This window comes from Balaenoptera musculus, chromosome X, assembly GCF_009873245.2.
Source record: "Balaenoptera musculus isolate JJ_BM4_2016_0621 chromosome X, mBalMus1.pri.v3, whole genome shotgun sequence".
NCBI classification, from domain to species: Eukaryota; Metazoa; Chordata; class Mammalia; order Artiodactyla; family Balaenopteridae; genus Balaenoptera; species Balaenoptera musculus.
In genome coordinates, this window is record NC_045806.1 from 97,516,574 (window position 1) to 97,536,066 (window position 19,493).

At 41.9% G+C, this 19,493-nt stretch overlaps 1 long non-coding RNA gene across 1 annotated transcript in view; it reads left to right on the forward strand.

The window, feature by feature from the left end:
• LOC118888670 overlaps positions 1-19,493 on the forward strand; it is a 165,762-nt gene that overhangs the window by 120,795 nt on the left and 25,474 nt on the right. The window contains exons 3-4 of the long non-coding RNA XR_005018343.1: positions 9,695-9,810; positions 15,853-15,956. This is a non-coding gene — a long non-coding RNA (uncharacterized LOC118888670). The remainder of the gene's footprint in view (positions 1-9,694; positions 9,811-15,852; positions 15,957-19,493) is intronic.

A 19,493-nucleotide genomic window follows, 5' to 3' on the forward strand; every position in this document is an offset into this window, starting at 1 on the left:
GCGTCTCAGCGCAGTGTGCTTGGCATCTGGGAATGAGTTCCTCTTGATGGCAGTGTTGCACAGAAATGCCATCCTGCCCTTCCTCACCACCCCCTCCCCCGTCTCCTAGACCTGGCCTTGTGCCCCGTTGTGAGGGGAAAAATACACCAACTCCAGTCCAACCTGCCTCCAACATGGCGGCTCACCGTTTTTGGCCAAATTTGGGTAGCACTTCCACATTTGGATGAGCAGAGCCTCATCCCTGGTTGGTCCTCTTAGCATGCCTCCTGCCAGAAAAGGAAAGGTTCCTCATCCAGGTAGCTAGCAGTGGATCTGAACCTATTCCCTATCCGTTCCTGTGTGTTTAGCACTGGAGTAGGGCAAGAGACCTCAGCAGATGCACCACACGTGGTCCTAGCCCCTGCTTACTAGTGCTAGCTGAGGTACAGTCTAGAGTCACAGAGAGGCCAGCCTGATGGTTTTACACACAGGTCAGTCCAGAGGAGGTAGATTCCATATCTGAGACACCAAAGGAACCAGTGTTGGTGGAGGGTCACTCTGTTTACCACTGTTTAACACAATGCCAGGAATTAAATATAAATTGCTCTAAATCAGTGTTAAAAGCCCTATCTTTAGGTAATGCCAAGTCTAGCATTTCCTTTTTAAAAACATTTTATGGCTTCCCCCACCCACCCACCCATTCACTAATGTATTTGTTCTGCCTCATAAAAGAACAAATAATATCAGTGGAAGTCTCTCCAGAAGAAAATCATCAGGTATTTGGTAACCTTTGTTTCAACAGGGAAGATGTTTATCCCTTTTACTAGGCAATGCAAAGGAAGGGTAATGCAATATATTACGGTTGTTTTGTTTTGACCTTTTAATAATGTCTGGGTCTTAATCTCCAGAGTTTCTTAAGCCCATCTTGTTATGTATTGGGAAGGATGTCTCTACCCTTTCATTATACATTTATTGAGATATTCATCCTCTTCTGGAATCACCGGATCAAAGTCTGTTATCAATACTTCTTGTCCATCATGATCAACTGAGCCCCTAATTCCTTGTTTCCAATTGATTTCAAGTTCCTCCTGTTTGGAAAGACACCTGGGACCTCAAGCAGACAGGCCTCTTTATATGTCCGGGTGTTAACTTTGGTCAAAAGGGCACAGTTATATCACCTTGCTCACAGCCTTGGGTAGGGAGTTTGTGTGGGTCAGGACCTAGTCACTGGCTTAATAAATAGGAGGGGCTCAGCATCCTTTCCACTTAACATTAACTTGCAAAAATGTTTAGAATCTTAGAAGTGTGTAAAAAAAGGGAAATCAAGGGTTTCGGTATCCCTATAAGAGGTGTTTTAAAAAATTAGTGACACTAGACTGCAACAGTGCGCCTAAGAGGGAAAACATTTCAGAGACATTGATTTTAACTTCTTCTTCCCCGACTTTACCCACCCAGTGCTCAAAAATCCAACACTCGGAGGGGTACGTTTCACAAAGTTCTAACCTTTCGAAGGGTTGATTACAATATGGAAAATATACCATTCACTGAAACCGAGAAAATTAACAAAAGTCCTGACAATCAAGTGCTCTACGAATGTTTTTATAAGCCAATTCCATAAATAAATATCCAGTTAGAAACAAAGTTTACAGGATTTTAAATTATCAATGGTGAAAGATTATATGCTTAGGGTAATGTTAATACACACATGGAAATCTACAGGAGGAACACTTTAAAATTCCCGTAGGACAGACAAGTAGACGTAAACAAGAATAAAGATGTACTACATTCTCGGATAAACAGACTTAGACTCAAGAACATTAACAATTCTTCATCAGTTAATCAAGCAATCCATTCTAATCCCAAAGAAAATCCAAAAGGCTTTTGAACACTTTGTTATTTTCCACTGTTAATAAGGGAAAACAAACAGGCAGAGATATCCAGGAGAGTTATGACAATGAATAGCCATGTTGTGAGAGAACTAGTCATACCACATGTGAAAATATATAGTAGAACACAAAGTTCAAGAATAGACCTGAAGACATACAAGAATTTAGTATACACTGAGGCAGCCTCCCAAATCAATGAGAGTACAGACAGCCTTGGGACAAAGTGATACCCATCTAGAATAGGCTCATAGTTCCACACCTCTCACAATAAACCACGATGAACTGTACAGGCATCCAAGAATTAAAGGTACAATGCACAGAACCATACAACTACTAGAAGAAGTAATGGGCAAGATTCCTTTATAGCTCGGGAGCAGGAAAAGCCTTTTGTACGCCTGACCCAAAAAATCCATTAAAAAAACAAAAAGGATAAATGTGAACACCTAAAATTTACCATGCTAACGAAAAAAAGCATAATCGAAGTTAGAAAAGCATTGATAAACGGGAAAAAAGTATTTAATTCACATCAGTAGTCTTCCTAACATAGAGAACAAGCTTCTAGATATCGTTTAAGAGTAACAACCAAGAGAAAAAGACATTACTAGTTCACAGAAAAAGAGCCACAAAGGCTCTTAAATATACCAAAAGATTCCCCAGCCGCACATATAAAGGAAATACAAACAAAACTACACTATAACTTCATACAAAGTATGAGTTCCCAACCAAGACCTGCCCTTTCAGAGGGGCCTGTATTACCTGCCATTTCCTCACCTCTCTTGAGTCTGACTTGTCTCAAATCCCCTTTACCCATGAAATGGTTATAATCCCACTGTAAACAAAGTACAGTCCTTTATATGAAAATCCCTGACCCTTTAATTTCGATTGCCCTCTCATGCCATCAAATGTCTACAGAAGTTCTTCGAATTTTTAAATTTTGGTAATAAGGCCAATCTTCTGCCAATTATCAGTAACAAGAAACAAGCATTTGCACGAACACGCACCCTTAACAGTGTCATAAAAAAAACGGTGGTTTTTTTTCCTTTTGGAGTTTTTTGTCCACATATAATTTGCTCCCCTTATTCATATTTTGTATTATTACCATGAACTTTTATCTTTGATAACCTGAAATTATTTCTTTAAAAAGCTTCATTGCTTCTTTCATTAATAAAAGGCCTCCTGTTACTGCACAGAACTGTAAATAGATAAAAAACATTAACCACCAGTATTCCCATCACTTGCAGAGACCCTGAAAATCTGGGGGTTTAATCTTCCATGTGGTTAAATGCATACGTGAAAATGGAGCTAGAACTTTTTTAGGTCAAAAATTCATGAAAAGAAATGTTACTTCTCTAGGGATACATTCCGGGGAGCCCAGTCCCTGTCGGCAGCGCACTCAATCCCACCCAACCAAGCCGACCCTCCTGCGGCCACGTAAGTGGGGAGGGAAGGAAGAAGGAGCTGGCGGCCCCGCGCTCTCCTCCTGCCCTCCCCGCCCTCTGGCCACAGGGAACCGCTTCCCTAGGGGCTCTACTTGGACGCTCTCCCTACTGGCGCCAGGGCACAGAACTCAGGCGGCGGTACAATCCCGGCGCCCACGCTCAGCCAGCCTCGCCTAAACGCCGGAGCCCGGCCGGGCCCACGCGGCGCCCCCTCGGCCCGTCCCCGCCTCCCCCCGAGCCGGCCAGGATGCAGCGACCATTGGCCTACGGCGCACGCCAGGCATAGGCTGCCCAGACGCTAGAGGACGGGGAGGGTCCCCGGGATCAGAAAGGCTGCCGGACGGAGCCCAGCCCTCGGCCCCGCGTCGCCCCGCGTCAGGGAAAGGAAACGAAGGAGGCTGAGTGGACCCACCTGGCTGAGGCCACGCTCCGGCGGGACAAACCCGGTCAGCTCTGAACCTTGCGCGGGGGCCGGCGGGACTCGACGGCGCCCCACGCCCACCCCTGCCGTAAAGCGGCGCCTGCGTGGCCCCGCGTAGACGACCCCACCCCCACCCCCACCCCGCCCCCTGTCGTCGGCGTCTCCTCGGAGAAGCCCGGGAGGTGGGGCGCGGCGTGGGGGGAGGGCGAGGGGGAGAGGAGGGGTTGGGAATCCGGGTTCCTCGGTGTTGGCCCCGCCCAGGGGAGGGGTGGGAGAGCCTCAATTGGCCCCAGGTGCCGAGAGGTGGGAGAGGGGAGCTTGGGAAAGTCTGAGAGGAAACCTCTCGTGTTTCGCTCTCTGCTCGGGAGGACCAACTTGTCCCCCTTGTAGGGGCCTTGCCGCCAACGATGTATGCGAAGGAACAGTAAAACGGAAATTTTACCGTTCAACGGTCGCAAGACTATTTAGAGGAAAAAAGTGTAAGTACACTTGCAAACGATGTGACGAGTTTGTATCCTTCATGTGCTTGAGGTTACTAATACTTGAATTGCTCCCTCCTCAGGTGAGAGGCAGAGTCCCAAGAGCAGGCACTCCCTGCGCCCCGTCACCTCCCGCTCTTTGCCAAGGACCTGCTAGGGAGCCAGCGCCTCTGAAGCGGTTTTCCCGGGGCTGCTGCAGGTGGTGTCCACACCGCCTAGGTGGGTGGGGATGTGCTGCGTCCGAAGGAGTCGCAGCGACTCGCAGGTTTCTCCTGCCTGGCGGGCGCCTTGACTTGTTGTTTCCTGTTGAGAAAAGGAACACGCTCCTCTAGAGAAATAACCTTCACATCAAGGAGACACATGTAGCATAGAGAGGAAAAGGAAGATGACAGGTGATGCCGCCACTCAGAGACGAGGGGTGTTAAACTGGGGCTTGTATCCACCCAGTAGCTTGTTCCCTGCAGAGGGGTGCAGCGGAGGAGAGAGAGCACGGGAGAGAGATTCAAAGACAGACCTTTAGAAACAACTGTCTCTAGGATCGTGGGTAACCGGCAGCTTTCTGGTGACTAAAACAGTCGAGACTGTGAAGATGTTTTTGTTAACTCTTTCTTTCCATTGACAAATGTAATTATTGCTTGGTTATTTCTTAAGAAAAAACATCTCCAGAAATACAGAAGTTTTTCAAGGGAGAACCGAAGTCACCCCTGCCCCTATCCACTCCCCAGTGTAACCACCCTTCCAAGAAACACTTAAAAGAAATCCATGGGCTCTGCAACGACCCCAGGGCAGCACAACTGGCCTGCTGACTGCCCCTAACTCCTCAGGATTTCCTGCCTCCATTCTGCTCCCCCACTGAGCACCTGCACAGGCCCAGGCCCCCCAAGACCGCCTGCTGTCCGGCTAGTCCCAGCCTTGGCTCAGGCTCTGACTCACAGCGCCTTTTCTCACCCATTCCCTGCTGTTTGGGCAGAGCTGGTGGGAATTTCCAGGGCAGAAGGGAGGAGGACAGTGAGGACCCTGAAGTGCTTACTTCTGGCCAGACAGCTGCCTTTTTGCATTTCAGGTCACCACAGGAAATCTCACAAAGCGCAGCTGCCTTCAACTCCTAGGGAGTGAAGGGAGGGCTTCATGCTCTGCTACAACTTGCCCGCCTTGTTGAGGGTGGAAAGTGAAGAGAGCTTCCACCTCCTCGCCACGCAGAATTACCTGACCAGTCCCTGGGCTCTGGATCTCAGCTGCCTCTCTGGATTCCTCTGTGAGTTTCTTTTCCTTCACTCTAGGGAGTAGTGGCTGTTTCTCCATGCAGAGATCCAAGTCAAAGTCTTTTTTCTGTCTCCATTCCCTGGATGAACACAGATGCAATAACTACTCATTGTGCCAGGAAATCGAGGTCCAAAGAGGCTACGTGGCTTTGCCAATGTGAACCAGGAGTGGTTCACACACACAAGGGGCGGGGGGGTGGGGTGGGGGGGGGATGGGGGCGTCTCATGCTGCAAATCCATTGCTCTCTCCATGCAAATGGCCACTGAGGGCAAGAGAAGATGTTCAACGTCATTAGTCATTAGGGAGACCAACATCAAAATCACAAGAGATACCACTTGACGTCTACCAGGGCAGCTGTAATTTTAAAAATGGAAAATAAGAAGTGTAATAAGGATGTGCAGGAATTGAACCCCTCATACACTGGCTGGTGGGAATGTAAAATGGTGCGGACACCGTGTAAAGCAGTTCGGCACTTCCACCAAAAGTTAAACATAGAGTGACCACGTGACCAGCAAGTCCACTCCTAGACACGTATCCCAGAGAACTGAAAACATTCAAACAAAAACTTGTACGTCAATGTTTACGGCAGCCTTATTCACAAAGCCAAAATGGGGGAAGCAACCCAAATGTCCATCGACTGATGAATTTTTAAACAAAATATGCTATACCCTTACCATGAGTTTTTATTTAGCCATAATATGGAATGAAGTAGTGATACGTGCTGAAATACGGATGAATCTTGGAAACATTATGATACATGAAAAAAGCTAGACACCAAAGAACACACATTGTAAGATCTGATTCACATGAAGTACCCAGAACAGGCAGATCTACAGAGAGAAAAAATCCACGCGTGGTTGCCATAGGGCTAGTGAGAAGGGAAGGTTAGGAGGAAAACTTTTTCTCTACCGTCTTAGGTTCAACTGGCTAGGGGCCTGAAAATTAATTATCGGTAAATTAATAGGAGAAAAGTTTATTTACCATGAAGGAGCCTTCAGATGAAGAGGCTCCCTAGACGGCTAGAGATAGGGGTTTATATACCAACTTCGCAAGGGGGCTTGGTGGATCAGGACTTCAAAGGATGGAAGGGTCTGATGAGGCTTATTTACACCATCTTCTGGAACGTTCTCATGTCCAAGATCAGGCCTCCCTGGTTAGAGACACGCCCCCCCCCGTGTGGGTGGGGTTGTGGCAGCTGTCTCTTATAAAGTTCTGCTTTAGCCAGATAAGGGCAGTTCAGAGAAGACTTATTTCTGCCTCTGTTGTAGCTCAGATGTTTTCAATTTGAAGTAATCTTTGTACCATTCAGGCCGGTTTCAGTCCCATCCCGAGAATAGGGAACGGCAGATAATAAGTATGGACTTCCTTTTGGGGGTGATGAAAATGTCCTAAAATTTATTGTGGTCACGGGCCCACAACTGTCTGAATATAGTAAAAATCAGTGACTAGTACATTTTAACATTGTGGATTATATGGTACATGAATAGCATTATCAAACATTTAAAAAGCAAGCCAACACATACATTTAATAAAATTTCAGTAAAAGGTAGATGGTACATTTTATAATGTGGGTGAATCAAGGTGAGAATAGTACAACCCACCGATCAACCCCCGTCTCCCCGGCCAGGGGAAACTTTTTGTTTCCCATCAAAAGTGTGGGAAACAGCGCGGGTGTTCTGATGTGATACAATTGACACTGTACAGTACAGTGCAATCTGATACTCCTGTTGTATCATATAGGAGTACAAAGCATCAAGTCTAAAATGTGCCTGCTAAGGGACATTTCCCTGGTGGCGCAGTGGGTTAAGAATCCGCCTGCCAACCCAGGGGACACGGGTTCGAGCCCTGGTCCGGGAAGATCGCACATGCCGCGGAGCAACTAAGCCCGTGCGCCACAACTACTGAGCCTGCGCTCTTAGAGCCCGCAAGCCACAACTGCTGAGCCCGCGTGCCACAACTACCGAAGCCCGCGCGCCTACAGCGCGTGCTCTGCAACAAAGAGAAGCCACCGCACGCCGCAACTAGAGAGGGCCTGCGCGCAGCGGCGAAGACCCAACGCAGCCAATAAATAGATAAATAAATAAATTTATAAAATGTTCCTGCTAAAATAACTGAGCCTGAATCTAACCATATCCAGAGATCTCACTACGGGTTATTCTGTTTCTACTGGAACATGTTCAGGACAGGATGCATATAGAGTAACACTGAATGTGAGTAATTCTACAGGACAAATAATCTAGTCTTTTCATCAAAGGAATAGCAAAGAAAAAACGGGGAGGGGCTGTTATAGATGAAAAGAGGACTAAGTCCTATTTCAGCGAATGCTATGTAAGATACTTCTTTGGATCCTAATAAGAACAAATCAAATTTAAGAGAGATATTTAGGTCAAATAGATACATTGGACGTGGATGGTTTCCTGTGGCATTAGGGAATAATTGTAATTTTTCTTAGATGTAATGACGGTATTTTGGTTATGTTTTTTTAAAGCCCTGTTTGTTATAGTTTATGTTACCGCAGAGTATGTGGAGGAAATAACTTCTTTGGGTTTACACACGAAGTCGTAGGATATCTGGAATATGCTTTGGAATATGCTAGAAAAACAAAACAAATAAATCTTAAGTGGCAAAACGTTGATTGTTGAAGCTCCTTGACCGACATACAGAATTCTGGATATATTGTTCTATCGGCTTTGTTTGAAATGATCCATGATACAGAGCTAAAAATATCCACAAAAGCAACTGTGCCAACCAACACTGATAAAGTAATCGTGTTTTGAGTATGTTATTGAGTAATATGGGTGAAAACACCAACCTAGAAGAGTTGATTCTGGTTGCATTTACAGAGCTGTAATCGGTTGTGTCTCCAGTTAGGACTGGAAACAGGTGGTTTTTGTTTTAAGTACTGTAGAATTATCCAACCACTTCATTAAAGCGTAGGGTATCTATTTTTAATGATCTCTTGTGTGAGAATGTAAATACGGGGAGGAGATTCTGAAAGACGCACACTCTACAGGTGACAGGGTCAGCTCTGGGAATGGCATGAACATTAGGGCTGGTGGCCAAAGGTGACCTTCATCATTTGCTGAGCACCTACTATGTGCCAGATACTACTGTTCTTCGTGCTGGACATACAGACACGAAAGAGACCTAAAGTCCTTGCTCACGTGGGGCTCACATTCTAGTGGGGGAGACTGAAAGGTAAGCTCAATAAGACCCACGTGTATTATAATGACGCGTGCTGTGCAGCACACGAAGGCAGGGAAGGGGAATAGGTCTGGGGGAGGGATCTGCACCTGCAGGTAGGTTGTATGGAGAAGGCCTCACTGAGAAGGGGACATAAAGACCTGAAGGAAGAGACGGGGTGGGGTGGGGGGGACCCTGTGGACATCTGGGGGATGATCCTCTGAGGATCATATCCTGTGTGCCTCTTACTAATGTTATGCTGTTAAATCATTTAGACACTTACAAATAGTCATTGACCCTCCAGTTTTGAAGCAGGAGGCGCTGTGGTGTATTTCTGTCCGTTTGGAATTGGTCAGGGTTAGGGCCACAATTACCTTGATGAGGATATGGTTGAAGACCTTAGCCACTTTGAATAAATCGAGGTTCTAGCCATGCATACTAAGTGTGTGCTCCTATAAAATGGATCTTTTTGGAATACGTGTAGAGATTGGTCCCTACAGAGCATCTTGCTGAAGTGGCTCGGTCCACTTCTGTAAGTTGTTTATAGCTACGTGACTGACAGTGCTGAACAAAACCCAAACTGTCATTTGCCCCTTGGGCCAGGACGCTCATCCCTCGTGGAAATCAATCAGTTATAAGTGGGAGAACATTTCTGTATCTGTGGCTGTAGGGCTGACAGTTTATTTATTTATTTCACTAACCTCAGGGACAGTAGGTTAGGGAAGCAGAAAGGCTGATCCGGTATCTCTGACCACAAGCCTCAATGCCAGCAAATTACCATATGAAGTGACCAAATGGTCACAGTGGACTACGTCACAGTGGGTTTGCAGTATAAAGTCCAGACCATCTGTAGCTGTAGGCTTATTTCTCCTAAAGGTAGGCAGTGGCTGGATGGGTGTCTTTTGCAGAACTAGGAAAAGGCTGGTGTGTTTTTGTTTTGTTTTGTTCCTTTGTTTTTTACTTTTTTCATGCTGAATTCTTACTTAGGGAAATTAATCTGTATCTGTGGCCAAGGTATTCAACAATACTTTCTTTCCTTTTCAGGTCACAGTTTGGTAAGAAGATCCAAGGGCACGATCAACAGCTCGTGCACTGCCTTGGTGTGGACCCAGAGTTCAAGCACAGACGAAGATCAGACACTGACTTCACACTTCTGATAGGTACGCAGTACAGCCCTCAGTTGTGCTTTGATTCTGTTTCCCCCTTCTGTACAATAGGCTCCCCTCTCAAGGCAGGTCTCTCACCGAACTTCCTCTTGTTAGTGTCTGGCTAGCACCACGTCCAGGTATACTCAGTCCCTGTAATTGTTCATCGTGATGATCAGGAGAGTTCTGCCTGTGCGATTCAAATATCAACCTATCTGGTAAGTTCCAACACCCCTGAACTCAGTTGAAACTCGAAGCCCAGAAAAGGCCATTATTTTACTAGAGCCGATTTCACACATCTGATAGGTATGGAACATAACTCCCAGGTGTACTTTGTGTTTTACCCCCTTGCTTTTTACAAAGGTGACTTTCTGAAATGTTTTAATCCAGTTTATACTGGTGCCATGGAGGCACGTTCTTCACGCTCAAGACTGAGCAAAGGCAGGGTTATTTCAGTAACCTGGGACCTTTTAAAGCTATAAAAAATAGCCCGACATTTTCATAAACCCTAGAGCTAGGAAAGAATTTGAGGGGATCCTGTTTGTCCCCTGGATTGCTGAGAAAAGGACCTTCTGTCATCCTACACTGGAATCTCTGAGAAGGATGATGTGAAGCTTCTCATGTGAAATGTACCTTGCTATATAGCGCCTCCTAGTTTAAGAAGTTTTTTTTATACCGTATTGAAATCTCCATTGGTAAGGATCCAGCATACACTCATTTGTCGATTCTTTACAGGAGGAAAAGTAGAGCTGTCAAATGCCAATTCTATAGTATTCTTCTGGTCTACAGCACAGGGCAGGCTCAGTAATAATGAAAGAGGAATAGCTTATTATTGTTTATGATGTGTTGTTCTTTTGTGATTTTAACAGTAATACACCCGTAGGTGATTTAGAAAGTTATACAGGTTTGATGGGGGAGTCATAAAAAGGGACTGTTTCCAGTAGTTGTGCTGGCTGACCACCTCTTATGGACCATACCATTGGCACGCTCTCCTGTTGATGTGGGTGAGCGGGTCAGGGTTCAGCAGACATTGGCTTCGTGTGCTGTATGCCAGCTTTTTATGACGACTGTGTTCTGTGAATCAGCATTTGGGGCAGGGAGAGATGAGGGGACCAGAGACGGTAGTCAGCATCATAACCCCCTCATGACCTCATCAACCTGCCACCTCTGATCTTGAACACATCCTTGTACTTCTCCAGGTTTTGATATCTCTAACTAATTTCTGGGTAAATCCATGAAAAGTTCCTACATATTTATGGTCAAGGACCTTTTCGAGAAGCTGATGAATACTGTGGAAATTAATTTTTTAAAAATGCATATCTGTACATACACACACAAATTAGCAGCTACTTCAGGAAGTTTAAGGAAACCTATGGACCTCTCTTAAGAGCACCTAGACTTAGGGAGTTCACTGTCTCTTCCAATTTCACACATCTGTGGTTCTAGTGCCTCCCACCATTCAAATCATATCAGGCCCCTGCCTGAAGCTCTCCAATAATTTCCCATTGAAATTAGAATGAAAATATTTACCAAGCATGGCCAGCAATGAACAAGATCGGGCTGCTCTTTTGCCCTGATCACTCAACCTCTTTTCTCCTTGGTTACTTTGCCCTAGACACACAGGTATGTTCCTTCTGAGCTTTATTAACAGGAGTATAATAGGCAGAAGATAAACTGCCCTGTTTACAGTGTACACCTTGATGACTATTGACATATGTTCCACCTGAGAGATGATCACCACACTCAGAATAATGAACACATCCATCACACCCAAAAAAGTTTTTGCTTCCTTGGTGTGTATAGTAATGACAACTACATTTTGCTCCAAAGAGGTTCTCTAGTTATTTATTTCATCCTTAACTAGGGATAATTTATTATTGAGACAATTACGTATGTTGGAAAACAACTTGCTCCTGGTATACTTCAATGTACCTGAGAAATTTCTTTCCTTATGTTTTTGATACTTTACGCCCCAGGTCGAATGTTACCGAAGTACAGTCTTTCACAGGAATCTCATATTGACGAGTGTTATTATATGTTCTCCTATTAATGCTTTTGTTTAAGGTATTTTGAATGTTAATCATAGTAAATTTGGAGTCCCTGGCACATTTCCACCCATAACAAATCATGAAAGAAATTTTATAGAATCCTGTACTCAATAAAAGTTGAAAAATATTGGAATCATTTTGAAATGGTAAGAGTGTGCTTAAAATGTATTCATGGATGCTTGGTTATGGTCCTCAACAAACCTAATGTTGAATTCAGTAAGTTAGCTAAGGAAAGAGTATGTGGTAGCTTATGATTTATGTGTGGGATAGGCCAATTTCTCTTTAACGGCAATAGACATAAAATGGTCATCTACAAAATGGTCAATGTTATGTATTGTAAGAAAGGAAAAAGTATTTTTTCAACCTTCTTAGGGTCCCCGGCTAGGTCTGAAAATGAAACTGATAAAAACAGATTAACAGAAGGAAGGCATACAAATTTATTTGGTATAAGTTTTATGTGACATGGGATCCTTCATGAGCAAATGGTTAGACTTGTGTATCTTATGCTAGGTGTGATGAAGAGTGGACAGTCATGGAGGAATATGATAGATTAAGGAAAATAAGGTAATTGTAGTAAATGGGGGGTCATCTTAGCAAGGCCTGTTTGTTTGGATTCTTCTTGGCGTCCCTTCTAATTCAGAGATAAAGATGCTCCTTTCCTAATTCTTGTATGGACTAGTCAAATCTGAAGGAGATAAAAACAGCAGTTGGAATTTTTTAAATGATAAGGGTCATTAAATGTTAGATTAAAACGGTTTTAATTTAATCACATATCCTCTCCTCTCTCTTTTGCAAAACCTTTTAAATATTGTTTCAATTATACACTACTTTATACTTCTGGACCCAAACCATAACCTCCGAAATTTCTTTTTCCTACTAAAACAAACTTACTGTGTAATCTACTGTTCCTTCCTCATCACCCTTAATACATATTGAAGAAAAACACTAGCCATATTATATTAAAGTGACAAATGAAATGAAGTTAGATTAGATATGATTAGAAGCAATCAACCTCAATACATCCGCACTGCGTTCCTTCAGCTTTCACTTCCTTACAGTGGGTAGTTCCTTGGAGATCTGTGAGATGGCTATCTAGTTCTATGTTCTGTGGTCTCTAAAGTCAGCCTTCTTGATAGAAACAAAAACCAAATCCCCCCACCCTCTCTGCTTAGGGTGAGGTCATTCAGCTTCTTCGGATTGTCTACTACACATTTTAAAAAGGATATTCCTAACTCATGTAGATTTGGTGAAAGTTGAGGTTGGTTGTCTTGTCTTTTAATGTTAATGTCTTACACAAATGCTTTTGAGCAACTGCCAGCTTTTTTTTTAAATTGATTAATTAATTAATTAATTTTTTTTTTTTTGGCTGCGTTGGGTCTTTGTGGCTGCGCGTGGGCTTTCTTTTTTTAGTTGCGGTGAGCGGGGGCTACTCTTCATTGCCGTGCGCGGGCCTCTCATTGCGGTGGCCTCTCTCGTCGCGGAGCGCAGGCTCAGTAGTTGTGGCACACGGGCCTAGCTGCTCTGCAGCATGTGGGCCCTTCCTGAACCAGGGCTCGAACCCGTGTCCCCTGCATTGGCAGGCGGATTCCTAACCACTGCGCCACCAGGGAAGCCCAATTGCCAGCTTTGTAAATACCTAGATTGTCTTGCTTGTTTCATGAAAGCATAGCTACAATTATACTAGGTTCTACCCAAAGTTTCATGCCTTTTCTTTTTACATCCATCCTATGAATCTTTAGTATAGTATTTCTTTCCTATCGGTAGAAGGGAGAAGGATTGAGGCAGAAGGTCAAAACTCTAGTTTTCATCTGTCTGACAAGAAACTGAAGTGCTTTCATATTTCTTCAAAACTGTGTTTTCATGGAGATTAAATTATCACTTTTCCTCTATCATCAATCACTCCAGCATCACAGAGCAACACAGAGGTTACTTAAGGGTTTCTGAAGACATGCCTTTGCTTTTTCTGTCACTAGAGTAGATTCTAACAACTTGAGCCTCACATGTTTGCATGAAGCTTTCATTTTTATTGGTGAAAAAAAAATGCATGCTTTCTGGGCAATAGACCTTTATGTATCCAATGATTCTTCTTTTAAGTAGCACATTCAACACTCACTTTGAGAATCTTAGAATCCACTTAGTTTTAGGCACTTTGACCAGTCACACCGGAATGGAGCAAATTGTGACAATCTATCTGCCAAAGCTTTCTGTAAGGATATATTTTGGGGAAAGGAGCACTGACAAATAATAACAAAGTCATTGTACTGTTTGTTTGATGCTTTATTCTCTTCACCAACATTTAGAATGAAACCATGTATGTTCTCCCAATGACTATTTGTATTCCTCTCTTGTTCTGTCATTTAAAGAAGCAATATAAAGGAAAAAAAAAAAAGGAAGAAGAAGAAGTTAGTTATAGAATGATAAGCAGTAAGATCTTATCTCAGCAGTGCTACTACCTGGCTGTGGCTTTAAGTAAGTCACACTCCTTGCATTCTTAGCTTCTTCATCGTTAAAAGTGAAGGATAAGGATTAGTGGACTTCTAAGAAGGCTCTTCCCACTCACATATTTCAGACCTGTGTGATTCTGATTCTATGTGTGGTTGATTTTAAATTACAAGCAGAAGGATTGTGTGCCTCTCTGCAAAGGTAGCAAGGGAACATTTACATTAGGAAGTTGTGGACAGTGTGCTTGTGTAGGCACTCTGCTCAAAAAGCCCATGAGGAGAAGCTAATTTCAGGAGGGGAGATGGGAATGTGGATTCAGAGAAATTATGACACGGATAGTAGTAAAGTTGAACAAGCTGACATCTCAGTGAAATAGGAAATCAGATCACTGATTGATCATGAAAGCTCTGAGAAGGGTTTGAAATTTAATGAAACTAGAGAAGATTTGGATCAGCCACTTGTGGCACATTTTCCAGGGATTCGGGCATGAATGGATAAAACAATTATTAAGTGGTATTTCAGGTTTGACCCCATACTGCTCACCCACTCTTTCTTCAGACTTGGATCTGAATGCCTTTTATAATTTCTGAAGTTCAAACATACTCTAAGAATGAATATTTACTACCAGTTAATGTAATTTTTATTGTTCCACATGATCTATCACTCTTAGAAATAGAAGTAGCATTATTGGGATATGCCTCCAGCTTTCTAAAATGACTTGAGGTGACCTTGCAGCAAAGGTGAAATAAGATTTATTTCCTTAGCTGAACTTAAGAAGTGTTCATGCTAAGTATGCAGGCTTGTTTGGACTTGCTTAGAGGCTTGAATGAGATAGGAGTTTGGGTAGGGCACTGCAGAAGAATGTCCACCATTCAGCTGATCTCTCTGGCTTAACACTGGATTTTAACCTCTCACATTCCATCTCATAACATTTTATACAAGTGTTTTGATTTGCCATCTCAAGGAGAATGCCGTTATGGCAAATATCATTCTACTGTCTGATTTCGTGGTGCACATCTTTTAGAAAGCTAGAAAATTAAGAATGAAATAGAATGATTATAATTTGTGTTAATGTGCATCGATTTGAATGTTCTAGAAGTGTGATCTCTTTTCAAGGTTAAATATATTTAAGAAGTTGAACTGACAGCTTATCCTTAGCCTTCATTTTCCAATTGATTAAACTTAAATACATGGTATATAACATTAAAAAACAGCATAAATTATTAAGATCTAATCTTCATCAGTAAACAATAAAAATGTCCATGATACTTGAAGAAAAACGTGGCCCACCCATTTAAAAATTTTTTATAATTTTTCTTTTCCAGCGGTGAAAATGGTGTTGTTTGCATTGGGTTGAGGGCATATTTCTTCATTTCTGTCAGTACCACCACCAGCACTAGCCCCGTCCCCACACAATGGTTTTAAATTTTCATGAAAATAATCATGAGTGAAAGGCTGGGAATTAAAGAAGCAAAGAATGTTCCATTTACTTTACATGTAATATTGTTTAATGCTTTCAGGAAATTATATGTTATCAAGTGTGTGTTTATGGTGATGATCATTGCAGATAAATGAAGAATTCAGAGCCTGAACCTAAGCTCAAAATAAGATGCCAAAAAAGGAAGAAAAGATCAAAGAGCTTGGAACAGAATTCCAGCAAGCTGAACCCAGGTAATGAAACTAGATATATATTCTATCATGTCAAGATATGATAGAAAATTACCTTTTAAATGGAAGGAAAACATGACCAGTAACAGATTTTCTTGTATATCAACATTTTAGTTTAAATAACTTTACAAATCTGATTTCCTAAGACAGATCATTTCCATGTGTGGAAAGACTCAAGCATTAGTTTTTTTAAATTTGCCTAAATATTTTGTGACAGAATCTGTTATACAAGCAAAGCTGTTTTTGAGAGAAAATTTTCATTTTAATTTGAAAACTTGCGTCCACTTTTGTATTACTTTCAGTTCAGAACTTTCAGTTCTCCAGAGAAACAGAACCAATAGGGTATATATATATATATATATATATATATATATATACAGATAGATAGATAAATATAGATATAGATATAGATATATAGATATATATAGATGAATTGGCTCACATGATTATGGTGGCAGGCAAGTCCCAAGATCTGCAGGGTGAGTTGGCAAGCTGGGGACACAGGAGAGCCTTCGGTGTAGTTCTAGTCTGAACCCAAAGTCCTGAGAACCATGAAAGCCAATGGTTTATAGTTGGAAGGCCAGCACTCTTGAGACCTAGGAAGAGCCAACGTTTCAGTTCGAGTCCTAATGCACGGAAAAAGATGATGTTCTGGTTCAAAGGCAGTTAGACAGGAAGAATTCTCTCTTATTAGTTGGAGGATCAGTATTTTTGTTGTAATCAGGCCTTCAACTGATTGGATTAGGCCCACCCACATTAGGGAGGGCAAGCTGCTTTACTCAGTCTACCACTTCAAATGTTAATCTCATTCATCCAATAACACCCTCACAGAAACACCCAGGATAATGTTTGACCAAACACCTGGGCACCCTGTTGCTCAGTCATGTAGACACATAAAATTAACCATCAGAACTACATTTCCTTTCATGAAGAAAATCTTCAATTACTTTAATGATCCCAAAAGCTTTTGTAGACTTCCATAATCTTGACTACCATCATTTCAAAACCTATTAACTTTACATTCCCACCTACATTCTCTTTGAGGAAAGCTTTCATGTATACTTAAAGTCTTTATTAAGTAGTCTACACTTTACAACTGATTAAGTACTCTCCTCAAGACAGCTTATGTTTGAAGAGAATATTCAGAATGTGATGATTGCATCTTAACATAGTGGATCCTCAAGAGGTGTTTGTTGCTTGAATTGGTCTGTTTCTACCATTCAACTGAAAGGTTATGTAAAAACTCAACAGTGAACTCCAAATGACCCAATCTGCTGGCCTTTTCCTGGCCTAACTCTGCTTTACTGTATCTGTAATATTTGTTAATTTCTCGGTAAAGCTTTCATTTTTTCCTCCATATTCCTACTTCACTTTTCACATCTCTAAGAAGTCAGTTACTCTCCCTTTTTTTCACTTCCCAAATTAGGACATTCACCTAGGTTCTTTCCTTAGCTCATGACAAATGACATACATTCATGAGCAGGTAGTCTGCTATAGTAGAAAGGGAACTGAATTAGGTATGTGAAGAACTGCATTCAAATCCTAATCATGTTTTACACTAAATTTGTGACGTTTGACCAGTCACAAACTTTTGGAGTCTCAGTTTTGTCATCTATAAACAGTAAGATGAAACTACTTGCCTTACCTATATTACTGGGTTATAGTGAGGAATAAAAGGGATAATAGGGAATTCCCTGGTGGTCCAGTGGTTAAGACTCAGTGCTTTCACTGCCGTGGGCTCGGGTTTGATCCCTGGTCGGGGAACTAAGATTCCCCCAAGCTGTGCAGCATGGCCAAAAAGAAAAAAGGGTAATAGATGTAAAAACTTTGATAACATATATTGCTATGCAAGGGATATTACTTATGTTATTAGAAGACAGCTAGATTATTGGCACTGTGAGACAGACACTTTGTGTAAAGCTAATTAGCCCTCAAAGGGATTAAACCATGACCTTCTATTAATTATCCATATTTGAACCAACTAGTCTAACAGGTCCAGGCCAGATAGAGTATTTCTTTGCATATGTTTATTATGAAATCTAATTTTTCAATTTTGGAATAGTATTTCACAAAGTTTTGATGAGGATGCCAACTCTCCTAGCATTAGAGTACTAGCAGAAGTAGTCATTGTGTAGAGTTTAACATGTTAATCCAACATCTGTACAACTCTTTTGCGTGTACTGTTAAGTCCTTGAATATTGATAAATTAATAAGTAGTATATAATCTCTTCATGTTTTATTGCAAGCATTTGAACATTGGATTATTTATATTAGAGGAGTATGGGCCCTCAGGTTACCTATAAATTTCAGGACATCTTTTGCCACATCCACAAACAGATGGAGGGCCATCCCCACCACCAGCTCTACTAGTGCTACTTCTATCCATAGGATTTGCTCCTCCTCCTCCAATTCCTTTGGTAGACCATCACCATCATCATCATTGTTCAAGGACCTCTTCCTCCATCACTGCCTTTGTTTGGGGACCTCTTGCTTCAACTTAAGGAATGAAGTATAAATAAATGCATAAACCTGAACTCTATGGATTGATTCTTGAACCCTATGACATGATTCTCCATGAAGAGAATCAAATGGTCAAAGGCAAAACATTGACTAGGGTTTATGGCATCCTCTAGCCATTGGTGATTAATGTGCAAATAACTGCATACCTGTCTACAGGAAAGAATAAAACTGCTGACTCATTTGCTTTCTTTTCTGAACTCACCATCTTATGTTCCTTTTTCAGTATAGTATCTCAATAATTGGAAACTACATAGGGAATATGAAATTCATGTAGAAGGCAAAGAAGAAACAATAAAATTGTACAAGGATAATTGTACTAGTTTCCTGAGGCTGCCATAACAAATTACTACAAACTGGGTATCTTAAAACAACAAAAACTTATCTCTCACAGTTCTGGAGTACAGAAGTCCAAAGTCAAGTGTTGCATGATCCACATTCCCTCTGGAGGCTCTAGGGACAATCTCTTTCTTGCTTCTTCCAGCTTCTGATGGCTGTTGGCATTCCTTGGGTTGTGGCACCATCTCTCTCTATTCTATTTTCACATTGCCTTATCCTCTTTGTGTCTGTAAACTCCCTCTACCTCTCTTTAATAAGGGGATTGCATTTAGGGCTCACCCAGATAATCCAGAATAAGTGCCTCTTCTCAAGATCCTTAACTTAATCACATCTTTTGCCATATAAGGTAATCACAGATTCTGGGGATTAGGATGTGGACTTATCTTTTGGGGGTCACCATTCATCCCACTACAGTAATATAGAAAACACAACCTTAAATGAAAAGCAATTTTGATTCCATTATCATATTTAAGTACTATAATGTAAGTGCTTTTTAAAAATTATTGACCCTTGTCATCTTAGTTATTTTTGTTCTTAAGATAATGATGTTTACTATTGAGATTTAAATTTTTATAGTGTAGAATAGGTCACAACATTCTGTGGTGACAATAACCTAATTATTTTGTATATGGTATAGTAAAGTGCCTTTTTCATGAGTATTGTTTTGCTTAATCATCATCAAAC